This window comes from Marmota flaviventris, chromosome 4 (genome assembly GCF_047511675.1).
Source record: "Marmota flaviventris isolate mMarFla1 chromosome 4, mMarFla1.hap1, whole genome shotgun sequence".
Classification (NCBI taxonomy): Eukaryota; Metazoa; Chordata; class Mammalia; order Rodentia; family Sciuridae; genus Marmota; species Marmota flaviventris.
The window spans coordinates 106245512-106256712 of NC_092501.1; the positions used below are offsets into that span (position 1 = coordinate 106245512).

General features: G+C 36.7%; 1 pseudogene; it reads right to left on the reverse strand.

Moving 5' to 3' along the window:
- Positions 1-8803: 8803 nt before the first annotated feature.
- LOC114094868 (G patch domain-containing protein 4-like) lies at positions 8804-10101 on the reverse strand (annotated as a pseudogene).
- Positions 10102-11201: the final 1100 nt, after the last annotated feature.

The window sequence follows — 11201 nt, forward strand, 5'->3', positions numbered from 1 at the left end:
TGGACATACCCTACAAGCATCAGGTCTGCAAAAACAAGCAAGATTTAGATATTGTTTTCAAGAAGAAATTTATTTATTGAGATCAGAGGTGTGTGTGTGGGGAATGGATTTGAAAACAAGTGAAATAAAGTTCCAAAGATGCTATTTAATGAGTGTGTGTAGAATATACTATGATAGAAGAAGAGGCAGGAACAATTTTCATTTGAGTTTTTGGTCAGGAATTCCTTTTAAAATGTAGTATCACTTGAATAGAGTTTCAAACCAGAAGTTGATTTTCTTGGGCCAACAGATATAGAAAAAGATTTCCAGGAATGAAATTAAATAAAACAAAGACTCTAGTGCATTTAAATAATCAAAAACTCTGAGGACTGTATTTATGGAAAGACAAAAGTGTTTTAAGGAAAAAAGAACTAAAGCATAGCCAAACAATTCCCATTTCCTTAATATAAGAAGGAAGAATAACATGCTATGGAAAACTGGCTTAACTTGAATTTCATATTTAATTGTATATATTAACAGCAAATGAAAATTCATCCATACAAATAGTTTTTGGAGTGGGAAGGTAGATCTATATGTATTAACATTGGGTAAATTTAATATGGCAAGAGAAAAAATCTCATAATTTTATAGTCATTTAAATCAGATACCCTTCAGTTTAATTTCAAACCCACTTCAAATTTCATGCTTTCTAGCTGAAACTGTTGCCTGTTTGCAGGAAATACTTTTCTTAGTATTATGCCTATAATATCACCATTGAGGCTAAACTTGGCACTTGGTAATAAGCTATTAGTGTTTAGCATATCTAGCCAGCTCTACGAGCTAACATTATTTTCATAGGAGCAAAATTAAAATTTTAATATGAGTATTTCATGTGTTATCTATACATTCACCAGTATATATTTATACTTTATGGTTAGGTGAGAGAAAACATATAATTTTATATCCCAGAATACTCATCATATACTAGAATATTTAACAAATTCAAACATTATACAAGCTTGATGTAGAGATCATAATGGAATCTTTGATCAGAATAGAGACTGGGTCTCACAGAGCTCACACACTTAGATTTATCAGCTTATATAGTATTTATAAAGTTGATTAAAGAAGTTTGATTTTCTGGTTTCTATTTGCATAATTCAGTGTGTCTCTGAAAAAAGTTATCAATTGGAATGAGCACTAGGGCTGTGAGAAACATCAGTAGTGAGAAATGAACATAGGTGAGACTAAATATTTATTGTAAAAGACCTTACCAGCACAGTGGTGCACATCTGCAATCACAGCAACTCAGCTGAGGAAGGAGGATCACAAATTTATGCCAGCCTTAGCAATTTAGCATGGCCTTAAGCAATTAGCAAGACCCTGTCTCAAAAAATAGATAGATAGATAAATAAATAAATAAATAAAAAGTAAAAAGTAAAAAAAATTAAAAAGGACTGAGAATGTGGCTCAGTGGTTAAGCACTCTTGCATTCAATTCCTGGTGCCTAAATAAATAAGTAAATCAACACCAAATTGTAGTAAACACACATGTGCGCGCTCTCTCTCTCTCTCTCTTATACGTGCGCAGACACACACACACACAAATGCTGCATCAATTATAATGATTCTAGAGCATAAGAGTAGGAGAATTGTGTTAAATAGTTCATGTTGGCTACAGCAATGCACTAAGGAAGCACTCTGATTAATTTATTTTCTAAATTGCAACCAGAATAAAATATTCAAAGATGTAGTTTACTATACTTCGCAGCTTAACATTTTTCAATAACTTTCCATAGTTCTTAGAAGTCAATCTTTCCTATTCAGACGCTTTTCTTCTTTTTAGTGGGACATTTTGCCTCTCTGCTTCATTCAGTGAATCCCAGCATGTCAATTCCTCAGGGGTCTTCCAGAGTCCCGCTAGAGAGTTCTCCCTATTGTACAATCTTTTCTACTTTTAAATATTAATCAATTGTAGATATGTGTTCAATGACAATCTTTCTACTGAGACTATAAATTCCCTGAGGTGAAAGACCTTTTTAAAAATTTGTAAGTGGTACACATAATTTGTACATAGATAATAAGCCCAGTATGACAATTTGATACATCTATGAAATAATCAAATCAGGGTTATTAGCATTTCCATATTCCTTATACTGCTGATTATCAGTGATGAGTTCTCTTCCTCACATGTTGAAGTTGGAACATTAGAGAAGCATGCTCAGGCAAGCATATAAAGCTGTGTTTATCTAAAAAGTAGTAAAGCAGATTTCTGGGAGGGAGAAGTGGGCAAGAGATCCTATCCTGATATCCCAAGAAGTGAGAGCTTCTGCCTCTTTTATATATTTTAGACTTTCTTTGTTCTCTTTCCCCTATCTCTCCTTCCCGCATACTGACTAGACCCAGGGGATGGCCCAGATAGGATAGCGGAAAGGTGAGAAATAGATGGGCAGGGGAAGGGCCAAATGGAGTGATCTAGGTAGGAAGCAGCCCAGGAGACATTAATCACAAACATTTACAACTCCCTGTAGGGAGGGGCAATTCCTGGGAGAGGTTATCTTAGGTACAGGTTGGAACAGGGGCAGGTTATCTTGATAAGGTACAGGAAGGGCTCTGGGCTCTGATGACATTAACATTTCAATTCCCCAGTACAATTCCTCCAACTTCCAGGACCCAAACTGACCTCCATTCTCTCAATCCGACCCCATTGCCACCACCTCCCAGTAGCATCACAGACTCGAGAACAGGCATTTCCAAAGATTTGGGGATCATTTAAGAGCCAAACCATAACAAGGATTGTTGGGTCTTCTGTGTATATGGGTTTTAGGTATTCGAATTATAAACTTAGTATATTTTACTTTCCTAACAAAATTTATCTTGTGATGAGACATATATAAAATTCAAGGATTAGAGTTAAATGATTTGAACAGTTTTCTAGAAGTTTGAGTCCATGGGATTGGTAAAGATGTCTGTTTTAACAAAGAAAAAGAATATTCTTATGGAAGAGATAAGTAAAGAAAACAGATGAAGGAGAGTGTGAATGGAAAGGGAGGTGATATAAAAACAGGAAAATAGGAAGGATATAAAACTCTAGTAAATATCTAGGCTATGTAGATTTCCAGATGGTAGTAATGAGAAGGAAAACTAGGGAAATATTTAATAAATTATTTCCATTAAATGTGGTATTTAAGTTTTAAAAAAGTTTATTTTATGATAGGGAAAAGTTTATTCATTGGTTTTCTATATAATTTTCTTAGTCTAAAATCATCTTGTAAATCCATATGCAGAAATACTTATTTTTGTGTGCAAATACTTACTTGTTTTTGACATAGTACCTGATGCATAATGGAAAATTTAACATAAATGATTGCCTGAAAAGCTGATTAATCACACTAGTAGAATTAAGGTGCTATTGCAGATTGAGTAGGAAAAGTTCTGGGTAGGAAAATTCCAGTGGCCTAGAATCTTACAACTCTGGGAATGGGTTCCAAAGCTGATCCAAACGTTGGTTACTAAAATCCAGAAAGGATAGTCTGATTTTTTTCCTCACTAATGACAAATTATCACCTCTCCCAATTATCTATTCTTTTCATTCATTCTTCACCATGATTTTGGCCTTTATTTCCTTGATCACTTTATATTATAAGTTTTCTTTGCATACATTATTAGATTATGTTATTATTTTACATCATTATTTTATTTATTATTTTAAAATTATGTTTGACCCTTCCTCCTGTTTCTACTAAGTATGGAAAATACACTATTTTTAATGTCTTGTGATTTAAGCTTTTAAAGTGTCAATATGCATAAAAGATGGAAAATGATAAAAGCAGTATTTCTTTTAAAAATGAACTTTGCTGTAATTTTATTGCATATATTTCTAGAATGATTGTCTGCCTAATTCCCTCTAAGTAAATATGTATTATTCATAGAGTGCCATAAAAATATAAAATTAACAAAATGATGCCTTTATATTTGTCCTGAATAAAAATATTTAAGAAGATGATTTCAGTTATTTAAGAGTAAATGTATGTGGTATACAGGTGATTAAAATATTTTAAATTTCTTCAGTACCAGACTTTGACTTTATGTATTTTTTGATAGTTCCTTTTCATAAAAGCTTTGCTAAATCTTAATTAAAAGTAAAATATTTGCATGCACATACTGACATCTAGTGGCTCCTCTATATTATTATTTCTATATGTAAACTGAAGGAAAATAAAATCACTACAATAAAAACAAAGTTCCATTTAAATGTATTAAAATAATAAAAATGGGTTTCCCTTTATATTTTTAGGAAACTAAATATAAGAAATATTTTTTCTAAGAACAAGAAAACTGTGAACAATTTTTTTAGACTCTTAGTAAATTTGTTATGAATTGTGTTTTCAGTTTATGGAAACATATGTAACCCATTGCATCCTAGAGTCTAACAACAATGTTTGCAGACTGTAGATGCTTTGCTTTTATGGTATTTATATAAATTGTACCTAATATCTATATCTTTTTAAAAATTTTATTTTGACACAGGGTGTCACTAATTTGCCCAGGCTGGACTCAGCTTCCAGAGTAGTTGGGGTTACAGGCATGAGCCACTGTGCCTGACTATGTTCACTTCATTTATTTATTTATTTATTTGTTTGTTTGTTTGTTTTTGGTACTGGGGATTGAACTCAAGGGCACTTGACCACTGTCCACATCCCTAGCCCTATTTTGTACTGTATTTTAGAGACAGGGTCTCACTGAGTAGCTTAGCACCCCACCATTGCTAGGGCTGGCTTTGAACTCACCATCATCCTATCTCAGTATAGCAGTATACCGCACCCAGCTTATATCTATATTTTGATAGCTAAAATTGTCACAGGGTTGAAACAACTTTACAATAAGGGAATTGAGAAAATGTAGATGCTACATGTTTAGCAATGTTTTACTAAATTAGGAATATCCTGAGAGTTGGGAAGAAATTAGAGGAGAGAGTTTCACTAAAGTACAATATCCTAAAAGTGTGGGTACATCTTTTATCTTTGAAGTAGACTGTGCAAAGCAATGCACTTCATCTCTGTTTCATCAGGATCTAAAGTAGCCCCCAAAATAAACCAAGCAAACAAACAAACAAAAAACAAATAGTAAACACAATATGCTCAAAAATGTTGTGTAACCACATCTTTGAAATATGAGATAACAAGGATTTATTAGTCTAAAGGCTGAATCTTAAGCTTATATGACAGAGTATACTTATGTCTTCTTATGAAATAATTCATGTATGGCTACTCCTGAGGTGCTAGACTCACATTTTCTAGGTGTGAAGTTCTCACATTCTCTAGATGATAGAGTTGGGATTTTGTGGTGTCCCCCAGAAGCTCATGTGTGACATAATACAAGAATGTTCAGAGATCAAATGATTAGATTAAGAGAGCTGTGACCTAATCATTGGATTAATCCACTTGAGTGGGTTAACTGAATGGTACCTGTAGGCAGGTAGGATGTAGCTGGAGAAAGTAGGTCACTGAGGGTATGTATGACTTTGGGATTTTATTCTGGACCTGGTAAGTGGAGCTCCCTTTCTGCTTCTACGTTGTCATGAATTGAGTAGCTTTCCTTTGCCAGACCATTCCACCATATTGTTCTGACTCACATCAGGACCAGATCAATGGAATTGACAGACCGTGGACTAACCCTATGAAACTGTGAGCCAACATAAATTTTTCCTCTTTTAAGAAGTTCTTGTGAGGTGTTTTGGTCACAGCGACACAAACAAAGCTATTAAAATGGTAGGCAAGCAGTCATCAGAGACAGTCTAGCTTACACATGCCATAACACTCCTTGATCTTGTGTATTTATCACATCCCTGTTTGTGGTTTCTGAAAAAGAGATCTTGAAATTCAAGTTGTATTTTATGACTGTTTTCAAATATGAATAGATCTTATGCTGTGGCCTCTTTCTCACAGATGACAATGTTTTTTTTTTCAGACTGTAATAAACCTTGAACTTTGTCCAAGTCTGACCCAAAGCTTGACCAAGATTACTTTTTAAGAGTCTGAAAAAATAAACACATTCAAGAACCATTTATTGAAATCCACCCCTATAATATGTCTTAATTTTACCTTACCTAGGTATAGAGCCAATGAATATCTATATGTTCTTAATATCTGTTTTTCTTTTTTTATTGGTTGTTCAAAACATTACAAAGCTCTTGACATATCATATTTCATACATTAGATTCAAGTTTAATATCTGTTTTTCAATTGTCAATTCAAATTAATCACTTAGTCTTTAAACATCTTTTAAAGTGCATTTCCATATGATTCTTGATATTTGTTTTGAATATATTCCTTATCATTCTGTTGCTTTTGTCTCCTCCTCCTTTTCTTATCTGTGTCTGACCATCTCTGATTTTGTAGCTTTTCTTTCTAATTTCCTAATCTATGTGAAATGATATCTGATACATCTGCCATGACTGCTATCTTAACATGATCTTATTCAGCAACAAAAATAACCATACAGTTTATGTATACTTATTTTATATGTGGATAAAAAATTACATGAAAACAGATTAAGTAATTTGTCCAAAGTTATTTGGAAAGTACACAGAGCTAGAGGTATCCCTTAATTCATTGGTCTGGTAGTCTTTCCCTATTTTTACCTTTAGTTCCTAATTAGTCCACCATTGTGCAATCATAATCTAACCATGTTTACACTTCTGAAAATTATTTCCAGTCACAATTTTAAGTTGAGACTTGTGATGATTCCTATCTTAGTGATGGTGAAATTGAATCTTTTTGTTTACATATTCCCTGATTTTAAATTCACCTTCCTCAAATGAACTATAAGTTTTCAAGTGGGATAGATACTTTTGTGTTTGTGTATGCTGGGGCTCTATCCTGTGGCCTTTCACGTGCCAGGTGAATGCTACACCATGGTACTACATTCTCAGCCTGAGATGGACACTTGAATAAGACTTTATCCTTTCAAATGTTTGTGTTTACTTGTTTCCCCAAAGAAATGTTTCTTTCTCTTATGGCAAATCTGAAAATACGGCAGGATGTTGAAGTAGTTGTAATTCAGATGGAAGGGAGTCAAGAGGTAAAAATGTCATTTTTTTGTAGCTTTTCTATTGCATCAACAATACTGTTTCTGAAAGCTTAGATTCTCTACATCTTTCAGCTTTTAAATTCAGTGGTCCTTATAGTTGAAAATGTTTAGTTAAATTTTCACCTTTATTTTTTAAAATTTTATTTGTTTTACTTTTTATTTTTTTTTTGGGGGGGGGGACCCAGGATTGAACTCAGGGGCACTGAATCACTGAGCCACATCCCCAGCCCTATTTTGTATTTTATTTAGAGGCAGGGTCTCACTGAATTTTTCACTTTTGCTGAGGCTGGCTTTGAACTTGCGATCCTCCTATCTCAGCCTCCCAAGCCACTGGTTTTACAGGTGTATGCCACCATGCCCAGCCTCACCTTTAATTTAATTACTTTTCTTATTCTTATTGATTCCACCAAATTTGTGGTAGCTGCTCACTTTTGCCACTGTTTGTGCTAGGAGCTTGAAGATCACAGGTAAAAGCAATAACTCTTAATCTTGTGCAGCTCAGTATAGTTCAGTAAATCTCTCTTCCTTGAAAGTTTCCACTCAGCTTTCTGCACAGAAAAAAAAACTATTCCTATTTTTTTTCTCCATTTTTGAGAGGTCCTAATCTCTTTGATTTTCTAGCCTCCCTCTTGAGATCCATCTAAAAATTTGATTCCTCAAACACTACGTTTTTTTCTTCACTTATACTACCTTTGGGTAATTTCATTGACTTTTCTTGTTTCAACTGTTAATTATATCACTTGTTCTTCCAAATTTGTTTGTCTTCCTACAAACTAGGATTAATTAATCCAACTGTTTTCGTGCTGTGCAAACATAGGCAACACACAAGAGCTTCAAAAAATGTCAAAATTGAACAAATATTCTACTCCCAATGTTTATTTTTAAAAAAATTTTCTCTCTCTGTGCACAGTATTGATTTTGGTTTATTAAACTAACCAAGGGTCTCAAACTTCTTAGAACCTAGGGTCCTAATTTCTTATTCTTTCTACTTATCCTCTGTAATAATTAACCACCAACTTCCCTGATTTTATTCTCCATATATTTTTGCAGTTGATCCATCCCTTGCATTGATATTACCTTTGCCCTCTTTCAGAACCTTATTCTTTAAAAGTAAAAACAATGTAATAACCATATTTGATTTTTTTGTGTCCTTTTCTCATTCTCTTTTCATCTGTCCTTCTTGTGCATGTCAGAACAACATATCAAATGGAATTTTAAGCAATTACCTAAATATTTTTTTGGAGCTCAAGTTCATATTTATTTGTAATCAATTGGTCTAATGTTAGAAATAAGCAACCTATGAGCTGAATATAGCCCATAACCCCAAGTTTATGTTTTTCTTAGCCTTCATGATATTTAAAACCAAGACATTTCCCGTAAGTATACATTTTGGCTTCTTTTGGTAGGGATGCGCCTGTCTATATTCCTGTTCCTGCAGCCCCCAGTATACCTTGTTCCTTAGCTGCCTGGCTCCTGGAGGCACTGGAGTTCATGATCTCTGGGTTGGAGGCTGCAGGGAGAGCAGGAGAGACTATGTCCACTCCCTTGACTAAGACGTGGCACTTGGCTGTCTCCAGCAGAAGACTGCTGTCCCTGAGCTCAGTTTCCTCTTTGGGAGGGATTCCTCATGTAGGACACTGACCATGGTCCCTGAGGCTACAACTGAAAAGGTACTAAACTCCAACTTGAGAGGACCTTCAGTCTCTCTTCTTCTATTTCTTCTTTTTGGTGCTCTAGTCAGTGCTGACTCTCGTTCTTTCCTCCCTGAGTTGCTGCACCCTCCTCTTCTTACCTCTGTTCTCTATTTCCTCAGTCCTGCCATTGTCACCTTCACAGCTTACATCCGAGAACACCTCCTCTTTCCTGCACTGCTGTCTTTTCTTCTTGCTTCTGCTGCTTCTGTTACTACATGTCGTGCTTTCTGCCTCCCTGGCTGCACCCTCTAAAGCAGTCTCCTCCCCTTCCCCATCAGCCATGCTCAAGTCCTCCTCAGGCTGCTGCCTTTTCTTGTCTCTGCGGCAGGGGTCCGTGTGCGCTCTGCTCTCACCTCCTTTCTCCCAACACCACTTGCAGGATCCTTCCCTCTTCCTTCTCCACCCAACACCACTGTCTATTCCTCCCTCTCCTACCCTTCATGGTGCTGCTTCTTCTTTTTCTTCCTTTTCTTAAGAGACAGATGGACTTGTTCTCTGCTCCTGAGTTCCTCAAGCCCACTGGTTCCCGCAGCCTCATCCTCTTCACTCCCTACAGCTGTTCCCCCTCCCTCATCTCTTCTTGATGTCTCTTTTCTTTTTTTGCTTTTCCTGATGCTGTACTCAGTGTGTTCTGGGTGCTCCTTATCCACACTCTTCTCAGTTGCTCTAGGCTCTTTCTGTTTCCTTTTCTTTTTTGGAGGGTGGGGGGCTGGCTTTCAGACGGTGGCTGAGAGCGTCAGAGACCTGGCCTTTAAGATGAGTCAGGAAGGCCCGCTCCTGGGCTTCTAGTCAGGCAAGCTTGGCCTTCATTGTGATCCCAAGACCTGCAGCCTTGTGTGCTGTTCGCCCCTCGCAGGCCTGGAGCAGCATCTTATTAGTCAGGATCTTTGGAGGCCTGGGCCCCTGGCTGTCATCACTGCAGCTCTCCAAGTTTCTGTCTGGCTTCTCTCCACCTGAAGTCAGCGTGACTGTCCTAGGCAGGAATTTGCCACCCCCCAACTTGCTCCTTGCAGAGTCACAGGAGTGGGGGCCTGCATACTTCAACCTGGCAGAAGGTGGACTGCAGCGGCTGAAGTAAGCAACCTCGGGCTCATAGCTGGCTTCATGAACTTCTGATACAGCATGTTAGGCTTGGGACGATTATGAGTGGTCTCCTTGAAAAGGTGTCTTATCTGCACTTGGTCCCCATGAGTATCTTTCCTCAGAGTCACCTTGATGGCCTGGGTGATGCCATTCTCCTTCCGGCCTACTCCTTTGCCTTGAGTCCGTCCATGCTTTAGCTGCTGCTCCTCAGCAAACTTCATCCCATGACTCTTGACCTCTGTGGTGATGCTCATGGTGGGCAAAGAGGCTTGGCTTTCACCAGAGGAGGAGAAACGACATCATCCTTTTAAGAGGAAAGAAGAAAATGCCCATAGCAGCCACGAACCCTACTATGGCTGCTCTTGTAAGAATTCTCTTTCTTGAGCCCCTCATTGAGAGGTACTCTCCGTGGAAACATATGCCACGCCTGATTCGGGCGCCACCATCTTCCCAGAAATCGCCTTACCTAAATATTTTCAAAGGCTTCTCGTTTTGGAGATGAACCCCAATCTCCTTAATCATATATGTATAATGTAGACTCTTACAAACTAGTGCCTGGTATTGTGCACTCTGTTGAAGCTGGAAGGTTATTAGTGTCATATACATATCATCTGCATCCCAGGTGCAAACTGGATGCTTCCCAGGGTCCTTGCTGCACATGTCTCACTTCTGTCCATAAGTTAACATATTTAGCAGCAAGCCTAAGCTGATATGCCATATTTGGCTGAGGTTTATCTTCTGTAATTTCTTAATACTGTCTGTGTATTACTACTGACCATCCACAATACATCAAAATTAATATCTGACTTCATCCCCATGCTTTCCTTATCTATTGCTAATAGACTGTGGAATATGTGAAGACTGGGACATCCAGTACAAAAGCTTTGTGGCCCATGCAAGGTAAGTGAGCAAATATTCCAGGAATAAGAAATTGCAAATCACAAAAGTGCATCCTAGGTAATACTTTATTACAAATACATTTTAAACATCAGTTTGGTTATGCCATCTCCCTGCTCAAAACCTTGCACGAGTGTGTTACTATACTTAAATTGTGTCATGTAAAGCTCTCTTTTCTCCTGTGTTAAGAGTTGATCCTTCTGTACCTTTGCCTAAAATCATCTCCCAGATCTTGCTTGGCTTACTTCTTCTTTTCTTTATGATTTTTGTCCAAATCAAAGAAGTTTTTACTGACCTAGGTCACATTCTATTTTTTTCCTTGCCTCATTTTGTTCAAAGCTTAATGCAACCTGATATATATTAAATATATATATATAGTTCATTTTATTTATTTGTGCTTCACCCTGGGTTCACCATACTATAAGTTCCAAAAATTTAGGATTTTAAGTAAGATATT